Source organism: Cynocephalus volans, chromosome 3 (genome assembly GCF_027409185.1).
Source record: "Cynocephalus volans isolate mCynVol1 chromosome 3, mCynVol1.pri, whole genome shotgun sequence".
Taxonomy (NCBI): domain Eukaryota; kingdom Metazoa; phylum Chordata; class Mammalia; order Dermoptera; family Cynocephalidae; genus Cynocephalus; species Cynocephalus volans.
Genome location: NC_084462.1, coordinates 48,413,291 through 48,426,629, shown reverse-complemented (window position 1 = coordinate 48,426,629; position 13,339 = coordinate 48,413,291).

The following is a 13,339-nucleotide window of genomic DNA, read 5'->3' as shown; positions in this document are numbered from 1 at the left end:
AAACTGAGAAGCTTTATTTATTTTTATTTTTTAACATTTATTTGTACCTGTTTGTGGGGTACAGTGTGTAGTCTCAATACACACATATATATACTGCACAGTGATTCACTTGGGGTAGAGAGCAGAGGACCTCTTGAGTAGAAACCGTGGTCCTTTCTGTCCTCAAGTGATCAGAAGGCCTAACTTTGCCAGAACGAGTGCTCCCAAGAGAACTAGCATACAGATATTTAGGGCCACGTTTCATTTTTCTCTGAGTATCCATACTCTCCAAGTATTTAAGTCCAATAGCATAAAATAGATATTTTCTCAAGGAAAATTCCACATCACTTAAGAATTTATTAACAATTTACATAATTGCTTAAGTAATCTGCATAATTGACAGAAAGTTTAATTTGACCTTAGTTCAACTGTAACACTTATGATTTTAAATTGAAATTGGTATAATTCATTTATGAGAGTAATTAAGCCATGGTGTCTAACAAATACATCGTATGCTGCCTGAGGCCTCCAAGGCCGGAACATGCTATTAGAATGTTTTATTTAAATACGTCAAATCTGTTCATCTCCACAGCCACCCATGTTAAACTAGAGCAAATGGCTTATTTGACCTTCAACATTACGCTTTTGAGGAGAGGATTATTTGAAGCACACAATTCAACTATCTCTCTAGAGGAATCCACGAGCTAAAGTATCTAAAGAAAGGCTAAACTTTACTTAGTTATTACTTCCAGAAAGTGTCCATATCTGAAACTGTGATAATCACAAGTTATTAAACATCATTTTTTGTAATAACAATACTGAGAAAAGCCCCAGAATAATAAATTGTTAGGTTATGACAAGATAACTAATATTCACAAGAGTGAGAGAAGTAGAGAATCTGTCCACCTTCCCTGAAATGCATACTTTTTATATTTAAATGTATAATTAATCCATCTAACTGAAGGGTAGTCATCCCAAACAGAAAATAATAATACTGAAAAGGGCCACTGTATATATCTAGGGAAGAGTAGAGGTTAATTTGGTTAAGAGGTAGTGGCATGCAACATTTCTTCACTTGGAAAATATCAAATCTTGTGGCTTTACTTAAGGACCTCAAAATATGGACAAAGGTCAGCTGCAAGTGGCATGGTTGTGTGGACAAAGTCTCTCATGAGAACACTCAAGATCCATTCCTTTGCCACACTTTCAAAAATATGCCAAAGAAACTCCTATAGTGCATCATTATGCATGATACCAGGCTCCAACACTCAAGACATTTACATTCTCTACCACATTCTGCTCTTAGTGGGATATGAGGTGCTCAGTCTCCCCAGGACTGGGTTTCAGGCCACTCCCCTGTAGCTCAAACCATTCCCTTAGGACTCAAGCCCTGCCTCTGGGTCCTAAACTACAGTGGCCTGCAGCACCTATTTTCAGTACCAACATGCAGAGATTGAGACTACAGGAGGCAGATTTGTGTAATCTTGTTGGCTGAGCATGCTCAGTAAAAAGGAGTTTACCCCTTAAATGACCTCCACTGGAGGCACTAAAGAGCACTGAATATATTTGAATATGTTTGATGAATGTGGTGGAATATGACCAATGAGCATGCTCTAAAAGAGACTAACTGAGCATGTGCAAGACTGGATTACATTACTGGGAACTACACCCTTAGTTGAATATTCATTAGATAACATGAATATGTTTAGGTAGTCAAACTATAAAAGTTGAATCCAGGAAAAAGGTGGGGCTGTTGCTCACTCCTAGAGCCAGCCCACACATTGCCTGGGAGAAGTGTATATCTTACCTTCTTTGCTGAACTTGCCTCTAGCAGGCTGCTGTTCACCCTGGGACCAGTCTGCATTTTGTTCGTAAAGTGTGTATTTCTTACTTTTATATTTAACTTGCCAAGGCTGCCACTCATTCTCTGGAGCTAGGCTGCACTTTCCCCGTGAAGTCTGGGTTTCTTATTCTTTACATATTTCATTTCCTACTGTGACTCTGCCCTTGAATTCTTTTCCTGTGGCAGAGTCAAGAACCTGGTAGAGGATAGGGTGAGTTGAGGTCAGCTATCTGACCTCCCCAGACCCTCTCTTCTGGTATTATTAGGATTTACTTTGATGTTCCTTTCTTTTACTGATACTTCACTCTCCTGCTCACTTTGTCTATGGCCCTCAATTCTCATTTTCTCTCATGTTATTGGCTTCTTTCAGAATCCAGAGTCTTGACCCTGCCCTTGAGTTGTGCCAATGAGTTGATAGTAACAGTTACTGTTCAACAACGTCTTCTCCAATGCCAAACACCATGCCAGGTATTGGACATAATTTATCTCATTTAATCATCATTACAGTTCTACAAAGTATCATTATTGTGAAGATGAGGAAATTTAGACTGTAGAGAAGTTAAATGACATGCCCTATGTCCCCAAACATAGCCTGAATTGTACCATAATCATGTGACCATATATACACTTGGAGAGTTCCACTCTATTACAAAACCTCTGAGATTATGAAATAATTCCCCTTTTATTGTAAAATAAAATAACAATGATTATTATTGTTACAATAAGTGTAACAAATACAAAAAATAGGGAGAAACACACACACAAAAAACTTACAGTTTTATAAACTGTGTAAAAATCAATATCATCATTGAATTGTAATTACCATTCTAGTCAACAGATAGAAATTTGGTCAGTTACACCAGACCCCCCTTCTGTGTATCTGATCCCAATCACAGCCTTCTTTCCACACACACCTCCTCATCCCTCTGATGGGCAAAAATTGCTCACTTCCTTGGATTTCTTCCATTTTTTTTAGTCTATGCATTCTCTATCCCTTTCTCATTCTTGTTCTATAACTACTGAAGACTTACACATCTTCCCACAGTCTGGGTTTTGCATATTGCATGCTCACAGTGCAGTTTCTATGCTTCCATGTCCTCTGAATTTCCTGAAAATTGGCAGATGGACAAGGAGGTTAGATGAGACTCAGATATGATCTCTTGTGGCACTCTGTTCTTTTGACAAAAGGAAAATAGTGCCTGCTCGTCTTTCTGTGAAGTTACCAATCATTGATGCTTGATGCCTAGATCCATTCATTCACTGGGAAATTACAACATAGGAACTATTCTAATTCTTTCATTTATTTTTCATGTGCTATTTAGAGTACTTTTAAAGAATGTTTTTCCTCTTTGGGCATGTAGTAGAACCATTCATATAGAAAAACAGGATAAAGACCTGATTCTTTCTCTATCACTTTTTGTGATAATGAATATGTTCTTACCATTCTCTTGAAGCAACCAATTATTTTGTTACCATTCTCTTGAAGCAACTAATTATTTTGTTTTTAATATCAACATAAACTATGTATTCAAAAATATTTGATGAATTTCAAATAGTACTTACTTAATGATACTATGGACTTTGGCAGTGGGAGCTTTTTAAAAATTGGCTCCTAAATCCATTTGACACAATCCTAGTAATATGTAGTATTTTTTGATAACTTCCATGCTATTTGATATAAGAAAATATGTAAGGCTCATATTCTACATGTCCTGTCCCAAATCTGGAATCAGCTGTCTCTCCTTTAGTAGGTGTTATGAACTGAACTGTGTTTACTCAAAATTCATATATTGAAGTCTTAATCCCACTGTGACTTTATTTGGAGATAGGGCTTTTATTGAGGTAATTAAGGTTAAATTAGATCATAAAGGTAGGATCCTGATATGATACTATTAGTGTCCTTACAAGAAAAACGAAGACATGCCAGAAATCTTTCTCTTTCTGAAAGGCCATATAAGGACATGTGAGAAGGTGGCTGTCTGCAAACAAGGAAATGAGCCCTCACCAGAAATCAAATCTGCTGACACTTTGATCTGAGATTTCTATCCTCCACAATTGTAAAAAATATATACTTTGGTTGTTTAAGCCACCCAGTCTGTGGTATTTTGTCATGGCAACCCAAGCAGACAAATATAGTGGGAGAAAATATATCAATATATGCTTCATGTATTAGATATGATTACTGCTACCAAGATCCACTGTTTCTAGACCTTTTCAGTAGACAGAACTAGGCAATCTAGACAGGTAGGTGGGTAGCTGGCTAGCTACATAGATATAGATAAAATATCTCAATTCATGTTTACAACTCTAACTAAAATCCAGCATACAAAGTTTTTACTTACCCTATTATATCTGTGCCGTCTTTCTTCCACACCAAGAAGTCTGGCTCTCAAGGACACAGGGAATGATAAAATTGGAATTTCTCGTATTTACTCATTTATTTTTTCTTATGCAATGCAAATATTTCTCTCAGAATAATAATTCAAATACTACCAACACTCAGATGATTACTGAAAACAGTTAATATTTTTGTTTATGCTCTCCCCATGTTCTCTGTTTTTTACTTTTTATAGTGTCACTACTTTTATAATATCAGAGAATATATTTATTGCATACCACACTTTTTGCTTTTTGACTCTCATTTAGTCATGGTTATCAATTAACTGCATATTTAACCCACACTGCCAGTACTATGTCAGTGTCTCTTGAGACATTTTAGATATTTCAAGCTCATTTTCTAGTATATTCATCAGGAAGGTCTCATGGAAACAACATTTACTGAGTTCTTGAAATAGGTTGTCCATTCATACCCTTTATATGCAAAAGTTAATTTTGCAGGATTAAAAAAAAAAAGAAGTTCCACAACTTTCCTTTCCATCTTTTGAATAATTTGCTTCATTTTCTTTTGCAATAAACATTGATTTAGAAAAAAAGCTAACAAGAATTGAATCATATTTGCCATGTAAATGACTTGCTTTTTTTTTTTTTTCAATCTAGGTGCTCCAGTTTAAGTCCAGTAATTTTATTAACGTATATCTCGGTGTTAGTCATTCCACATAAGTATTCTCAGCTATATGAAATACTCTTTTAATATATAGTTTCAAATATTTTTCTTGTATTCCATAAACATTGTACTTGAATTGTAAGTTACAGTATTTGTTCTGTTCTATTTATTGCTATAGTTTTCTTTTTCAGGAACTCCTATTTCCCATTCTGTTTTATCTTGTTTGCCTGTATGCAACATTTCTCACTTTCTATTGAATTCTTTTAGTCTTTTTTTCATTTTCTTTTTGAAAAAACATCCTGATTCATGTATTTCTATTAAGACATTATTGCTGTGTTCATTCATTTGCTTTTTTGTTCCTTGTGGTTTATGTCTAGTAGACCACAAGGAACAAAATGATTTCAGGTCTGAAATGATTTGTTTTTTGCTTGTGCCCAATATTTTTCTGAATTCTGTCACTACAATTTCTTCCTTTTAAAAAAAATTTGATTTCTCTTTTTCATCTATGTCTCATATTATTCGAAAATAATTTTTTTATATTCTTTTGAAATAGTGGGATATAAACTGAATCTCTTCTGTAAGCTTGTATTTCTGGTAAGCTTTCACTCCTGTGATTCCCTTTCTTGTTATTATTTTTTTTCCTCTAAACTTTGCAAGGTATTCAAACTAGATGTTTTTGTGCTTTTCATTTTTATGTGAAATTGGTTTAACTGAATATTCAGAAAGAGACATGGAACTATATATCTTCTAAGAGTCTAGTACCTAAAATATGTTAACCCTTACAACTTAATGACAAAAAGATAAACAACCCAATTAGAAATGGCAGAAGAATTGAATCAACATTTTTCCAAAGATAATTTAGAAATCAACAGCATTCACATGAAAAGACGTTCAACATCATTGTTCATTAGTGAAATGCGAATCAAAACTACAATGGAATAACACTTCACACAGATTAGAATGGCTATAATAATAATAATAATAAATGGAAAATAATAAGTGTTGAGAAAGTAGAACCCTGATGTTGCAGGTGGGGATGCAGAATGATGCCATTGCTGTGGAAAATAGTTTGGCAGTTCCTCAAAAGTTTTCTCATAAGGGTTCTTCATACAGTTTGCTACCTAGCTGCTTTGTTTTTATGAAGGAATTAGGGGAGTTCAAAAACTATGCCTCTTAAAAGGATAATCTCTCTTCACTCTTTTAATTTAATGGTATCCTTTCTCTCCAAGTTCTTCTCAAGCATTTTCACTGAATTTTCCTCTCCTCTCATCTTAAACGATGATGTTCACCAGTACACAGTAATCATGTATATACATTTAATACATGCATTTTTCTTTATTCTGTATATTCTCACATTTACCTTCCCCTTGTTTCCTCACATACACATAGACATGAAGTTTTCTGAGTATACGATTCTCCTTAATTATACATGAATGGGTTGAGCTATGACCTCAAGTTTAATACTTTATCCCTCAAAACTTTTTAAAAGAGAAGTAAAAACTGACAGCTAATAGAGCAATTGAATTCCACCTCCAATTCCAGTTTTGACACTTCTTTCTGGTTACCTTGATCTAGTTGCTTAAATTTTATTGTCTCTATTTAATATGTAAAATGAGAACAATCATTCTCTATAAGCAAAGTCTATATGAATATTTAATGTGATAAAATAGAATTTTCTCTGTTTTTCCACTGGCTGTTTGTAAGTCCATTGCTTCAAAAACCAGATGTGCCAGATTATATATTGGCAAGTTTACACCATTTTCTGTCTTCTATGCTCTCTCCTGTATTATTGCAACTGAAAACATGCAAATGACACTTCCCAGAATCTTTGAAAGCAGATATGGTTTTAGAGTCTGTCAAAAATAAAATAAAATAAAGTAAAAATGCCTCTTAGAAGAGTGAAGCAGAAACATACAGTTCTTCAGTGGTAGCTGGGATTTAGTAGGATGAATCAGGTCTCAGAAATTGCTTGTGTCTTACAGGAATTCTCTTGATAATCACCCACTTTAGTGAAACAGGGTGCTGAGATCATTGGTGGCTGTCTCCTACAATTTTCACTACCTGCAAAACCTAAAATCAAGCAGTGTTTCCCCTGAGGTTTGTTTCCTTCTAATGGTTTTGTAAGTATCTACTTCTATCTATTTAATCCCTTCCTGCTTGGGCACTTTCTGTTTCTGAAAGAACTCCAACTGTTTCATTGGGCATGCTGTTTTTCTTCTGCTGGTACATTTTTATCAGCCTACATTTTACAAAGCAGCCCAGTCTCATCAACACTGGAAATCAATTGAAGCATGCATCCCTTTCTTTGTTTGAATGCCACAAACTTTATCAGAAATGCTTTAACAGCTACAAGCTATTGCTTCCGCTATTGGTGATTTTATCAATGCATTTTCACATTTAAAAGGGCTTTGAACCTGTCAAACTTTCATAATGATAATCTTCAAGTTTTCAAATAAATTCCCAACTTTCTCCAAAATTTTCTTTATACCAGCAGACATCCAGGGTTGAAAATAATCATCTAGTCATGCCTTTAGAAAATTTTCTTTTTCTCTTTTTGACAATGTTGTTTATTTATTGTTGATTATCATCAATTGCACAGACTAACCTTTCTACTGTTTTACGCTTTGTTTTATGTCCTTTACAATATTTATCACCATTTTTCAATTTCAAATTATGTCCATAAGTGGAGATTCCCACTTAAGGGAAAATGAAATAGATGTATTTTATCTTATTCATCTCACTGGATGAATTAATTAAAGGGCCTGAGCATTATATATAAAATAAATATAAGAAGACCCTGAAATGTAAGAGAAGAAAGAGTAAATAGACTAGGAACCCCAGGACTTAAGGAATAGCACAAGGGTGAGTTCCCTGAGTTTTCTTTTTGCTTCATTAGCACAGAGTAGGAGCTAAAAAGGCCAGCAACACAGAAATGCTAAAGGAATAGAAAAGAAATTCCCCTGAAGGGACTTATTCCTCTCTAAGCAAAGAACCAAATAGGGGGAGCCTAGCAAGAAATAAAAATTGCAGACAATAACCACTCTATTTCAGCAGAACACCACAGAAAAATTGTGGTTTTCTTCCTATCCATGCTAGCAAAGTTCAACTGGGAATCCTAGACTTACACCTTCATGATATTCTAATAAGGTGTCCATCAGCTGGTAACAACACTCCCTCACAAGGTATTAGTGAGACCTCATAGGGAACCTGCAGTTTCACTATCACCTGACAATAATGAGGCACCCTTTCCTCTCCCTGCTAGGGTGGTGTCAGAGGAGGCCTACTGAAGAGTCAAGATTTCCACAAACACCCAGAAATAATGAGTCCACCATCATTCTGCATCAGTGAAGACCATGTGGGGAGCCAGACCTCCTAACTCCACCAAACAGTAACAAGAACTGCTCCCTTAGAATGTCTATGGAAATTGAGGGGTGAACCTTGACTTCTACCTCTTCCTGGCAGTAATGACAGTAGTACATCCCTTTCCTGTGCCAGTGCACTCTCAGAGAAAGTCATCTGAAGCAGATTTTTAAAATAAGATCCAGGCTTTCATAGCATAAAACCAAGTGTCAATGTTTCATGCTGTGACGTAAAGGATTAACCTTGCCCAAAGAAAGCTTTGGCCTTTGCCCCGGACTCCTAGGAGCTAACCTCTAAGCCTTTGGAATGTTCTGCCTGCTAAGAGTATCTTTGCTTATTTGGGGACTTTGGCCCATGCAGGACAGTCTATGATAACAGTGTGATTTATGGTGGACGGTAGGACCACGTGGTCTCATCTATGAGGGGGCTAAACACTAAAGTTAGTAATTTGAGCAGTCAACCATATCTATGTGACCAATATCCAGTGAAAACTCTGAACACCTAAGCTCAGGTGAGATTCCCTGATTGGCAAAACTTAATGTAATGCCACAGATTACTGCTAGAAGAAATAAGCCCAGTATGCACAACACCACTAGGAGAAGACAATTAGAAACTCTGTGACTTGTCTTCTGAGCCCTGCCCCATATATAACTTCTCCTGTTGCTGATATCAACCTGTGTCCTTTCTCTGTAACAAATCATAACTGTGAGTTGCTTAGTCACCATGAAAATGGTCTTTGTTGAGTTCTGAGTTCTGTGAATTCTTCTAGAGAATTATTGACCTGAAAGTGATTTGGGGGACCTCCCAAATCTCTCACCTCTAAAAACCAAGATATCTCGAACTGGATGAAAAAAGACAATCAATAGATGCCAACGTTGAGATCACAGAGACATTAGAATTATCTAAGAAAATTTTTAAACCAGCCATAATAAAAATACTTTAAAAAGCAAATGTCTAAGCATATTTTAAACAAATTTAAAAGTAGATGGCCTCAGCAAAGAATTAGGAAGTATCAGCAAAGAAATAGAAGATATAAACAAGAACAAGTTTCAGAAGTTCTAGATTTTAGAAATTTTAGAACTGAAAAATACAATTAACACAATAAAAAAAGCTCTGTGGATAGGCTCATCTTCAGAATGGAAGGGTCAGAGGAAAGAATCAATGAATTGGAAAACAGAATAATAGAAATCACCATATCCGAACAAAAGATAGAAAATAGACTGAAAAAAATAAACAAACAATGCCTGCGGAATGTGAGACCATAACAAAATATCTAGCATTGATGTCATTGGAGTCCCAGAAGAAGAGGAAAAAGAGAGCAAAACTGAATTAAAAAAAAAAAACTGATATAAATAATGGCTAAAAACTTCCCAAATTTGTTGTCAATTAAAAAAAAAATGAAAACACCATTAAATATTTTTTTTAAAAAACTATCCAAATTTTGTAAGAGCCATAAACCTACAGACTTAAAAAACTGAAGGAACTCAAAATAGCATAAACCCAAAGAAATTTATGCCAAGACTGATCATAATTAAAATTTTGAAAGTAAATAAAGTGAAAAGAAATTGAAAGCAATGACAGAAAAACAATATTTCACCTATATGGGAAAAGAATTCAAATGGTAATGGAATTCTTATCCAAAACCATGGAGATCAGAAGTTAATATAGCACGATATTTTTTAAGTGCCAAAAGCAGAGAACAGCCAATCCAGAATTATATACTGAACAAAAGTATACTCCAGTAATGAAGAGAAAATTAAGACATTCTCAGATAAAAGGGAACTAAGAGAATATGTTGCCAGAAGATCTATCACAAGAAATAGCCATTTTTTTTTTAACAGAAAGGAAAGAATAATGAGGGAACTTTAAATGTCAGAAAGGAAGAAAGGACAATGTGAGCAAAAATATGGTTAAATTCAATATGGTTTTCTTTTCCTTTGGAGTTTTCTAAATTATTTTTACCACACTGATGTGATTCTAAATGTATGCAGAGGAAATATTCAAGATAATTATATTTTAAATGGGGGATGGTAAAGGAATAACAAAGTAGGTAAGATTTCTACACTTCACTCATAAGCTGATAAAATAACTGTACTAGTAACCTGATATGTTATGTATGTATAATGTAATATCTGAAGCAAACACTGAAAAAAAAAAAGCTGTGAAACAGACACACTCAAAACTCTGTAAATAAATTTAAAAGGAATTCTAGTATTTGTCCAAATAACCCCACCAAAAGTTAGGAAAGATAAAACAGAGAAAAAAAATCATAGAGAACAAACAGAATACAAAAAAAAAAAAAAAAGTCTGACTTAATCCCAATATATACATATATATCAATAATTGCATTAAAGGTAAATGGTCTAAGTGCACCCATTAAAATACAGAAATTGGCAAAATGGATTAAAATATATAAACTAATTTTATGCTGCCTCCAAGAAACTCACTATATATAACAGAACTCATAGGTTGAATTAAAAGAAAGAAAAAATATAGATCATGCAAACCTTAACTAAAGTAAAGCAGTAGTGGTAATGTTAATATCAGATGCTGTCAATTTCAGAACGAAACAAAATACCACATACAAAGTCAGACATTATATAACAATAAAAGTGTCACTATGTGAAGACATAACAATACTAAATGTTTATGCACCAAATGGCAAAGCTGCAAAATATGTGATGCAAAAACCAACAGAACTAAAATGACAAATAGACAAACTCACCACTATAGTTGGAAAGTTCAACATCCATCTTTCAACAACTGATGAATACCTAAACAGGACATCAGCAATGATACAGAAGAACTCAACAATATCAAAAACCAACAGGATCCAATGGGTATTTATAGAATACTCCATGAACAACATAATACATATTATTTTTAAGTGTCCACAGAACATATACCAAATACTCCATGAACAACATAATACATATTATTTTTAAGTGTCCACAGAACATATACCAAGATAAACTATATCCTTGACCATGAAACAAGTCTCAACAAATTTAAAAGTATTGAAATCATACACCATGTGATGTCAGAACACAATGAAATTAAACTACAAGTCAATAAAAGAAAGATAACAGGAAATTTTCTAAACACTTGAAAACTAAATAACACACTTCTAAATAATGAGATAAAGAGGAGGTCTCAGGAGAAACAAAAAACTACACTGAACTAAATAAAATGAAAAGCAAAATATCAAAACTAGTGGGATAAAACTAAAATAATGTTGATAGGGAAATCTATAACTTTAAATGAATACATTAGAAAAGAGGAAAAGTCTCAAACTAAAACTGTAATCTTCCACCCAAAGGACTTGAAAAAAGAAGAGCTAAATAAACACAAACAAAGGAAAAAGGAAGAAAATAATGAACATAAAAGCAAAGATCAATAAAAAACTGAAGTCAGAAAAACAATAGAGAAAATCACTAAAACAAAGAAGTGGTTCTTTGAAAAATTAGTAAAATTGCCAAACCTCTTGCATGACTGACAATGATAAAAGAAAGAATATACAAATTACCAATATTAGGAATGAAACAGTAGATATCACTACAGATCCTGCAAACATACAAAGAATAATAAAGAACTATTAGCAACAATTTTACGCACATAAATTGGGCTATTTGGATGAAATGGACCAATTACTGGAAAGACACAAACTATCACAACTTACCCAGTAAATAATAGATAATTTGAATTACCTTATAAATATTAATAAAATCAAATTTATAATTAATAAACTCCAGAAAAGAAATATCCGGGCATGGATAGTTTCTTTAAAAAATTCTACCAAATGTTTAAAGAATTTATATTAATTATATAGTCTCTTCCAGAATACAGAAGAGGATAGGACATTTTCCAATTACTTTTATGAAGTTAGTATTACTCTGATACCAAAACCAGAAAAATAAAGTAAAAAAAGAAAAGAAAACTATAGATAAATGCCCTCATGACTATAGACAAAAATAATCTGAACAAAATATTAGCAAATATAATCCAGCAATACAAAAAATGAATTACACACCATGACCAAGTGAGGTTTATTCCAGAGATGCAGAATAGTTCAATATTTTGATATCAATCAGTGTATTCTACCATTTTAACAATCTAAAGAAGAAAACAATGCATGACCATATCAATCAACACAGAAGAAAGCATTTGACAAAATTCAACACCCTCTTATGATTAAAACAAACAGATAACTCATAGATAAATAGAGAAAAAAATTCTAGACTTAATAAAGATCAGCTACCAAAACATTTGCAGCTAACATTATAGTTCATGATAAAAGACTATATGCTTTCTCCCTAAAGTCAGGAACAAAGTAAATATGTCCACTCTCATCATCCTTATACAGCATATACTGGAAGTTCTAGCCAGTTCTGTAAGGCAAGAAAAAGTTATGAAATGTGTACAGATTGTGAAGTAAAAATAAAATGGTTCCTATTTGCAAATCGCATGTTTCTCTATGTATAAAATTTTGAGGAATCTACCAAAAACAACAACAAAAAACTTCCTACGAATATAAGTATGCTCAGCAAGGTTGCAAGACACAGGACAAACATACAAAAATGCATTGTATTTATACATTCTAGCAATGAACATGTAGACACCAAAATTAAAAGTACAATACCATTTATAATACATCAAAAATGCAATAATTTAGTGCAAATCTAACAAAACATGCACAAGATTTACATGCTGAAAACTACCAATACTGTAGAAAGAAATTTAAAAAGATCTAAACAAATGGGAAGACATAATGCATCCATGGATTAGAAAATTTAGCATAATAAACATGTCAATTCTCCAAAGTTGATATACAGATTTAACAGAATTCATATCAACATCAAGCCAGATTTTTTGTAGACAAAGATAAAATCATTCTAAAATTTATGTGAAAATTAAGGGAACTTACATAGCCAAAATAATTTTGAAAAATATAAATAAAGTGGGAGGAGTCAGTCTGCTCAATTTCAAGGTATATTTTATATCTATAGAAATTGAGACTGTGTGATACTGATGGAGGGTATATAGATCAATGACACAGAACAAAGAACCTAGAAATAGACCCACACAATTATGCCCAATTAATTTTTGTCAAGGGTACAAAGCAATTCAATGGAGAAAAGATAGCCTTTTCAAGA